Source organism: Penaeus monodon, chromosome 23, assembly GCF_015228065.2.
Source record: "Penaeus monodon isolate SGIC_2016 chromosome 23, NSTDA_Pmon_1, whole genome shotgun sequence".
Taxonomy (NCBI): domain Eukaryota; kingdom Metazoa; phylum Arthropoda; class Malacostraca; order Decapoda; family Penaeidae; genus Penaeus; species Penaeus monodon.
In genome coordinates this window covers 27861883-27862581 of record NC_051408.1, presented here as the reverse complement: position 1 = coordinate 27862581, position 699 = coordinate 27861883, and the positions used below count along the sequence as shown (strand labels likewise).

The window sequence follows — 699 nt, the reverse complement described above, 5'->3', positions numbered from 1 at the left end:
GGAATCTGAATGCCAAAAGGTAGGGCATACATTTTTCATATTGTTTTCGTAAAAAGTAAATAGGAATTAAATCATGGCGCCGATTTCACCTTGATTTATTTTAGTTAAGTTATGGGAATACAAGCTGTTCTAAATATAAACAACTCGTGAGTACTTTTTACTGATTTACAAATTTCAAAAAAGTTATTCCTTCCCGCAGCCCCACTGGCGTCGCTAGGAAAGGTGTCGAAAAAACTCCGAGTTTTGGTCCGTTATCTGTAAGTATCCTTCTTAATTTATATCATCCAAGCAATTGGGTGTTTTAGAAACATCTATATGATAGAGAGGAACATTCGGTGTTTTTTGTATTGAGGGTGGCTGTCTGTTTATCGAAATTATACATGCAAAACCAAATTATCCGTGATTCACCTTCAAACCTCCATTTCAAAATCAGTTTAATTAAAGCGGCATAATTTGAAAACTACCTCTTTTAGATGCGAGTTGATTTTACCAGACGTGTTTCACACTGAGAGAGAGAGGAGAGCAAACCCATTTATTTGCGTTCAAATGTTGCAGTTATTGCCATGTTTTCCTTGCAGTGGACCAAAAACCCGAGGGTATCGGGTTGAATTAGGGGACGGGATGGGACGCGGGACGTAAACAAAGTGGTCAGGTTCCCGACCCTGACAGTCGGGTCTTCAATGATGATATTTATATCGG

At 38.8% G+C, this 699-nt stretch overlaps 1 protein-coding gene across 1 annotated transcript in view; it reads left to right on the top strand.

The window, feature by feature from the left end:
* Window positions 1-177: 177 nt before the first annotated feature.
* The window catches only part of LOC119588199 (probable ATP-dependent RNA helicase vasa-like), a gene marked incomplete in the record, with an annotated part of 40898 nt that continues 40376 nt past the window's right edge, over window positions 178-699 (top strand). The window contains 1 exon segment of the mRNA XM_037936900.1: window positions 178-257.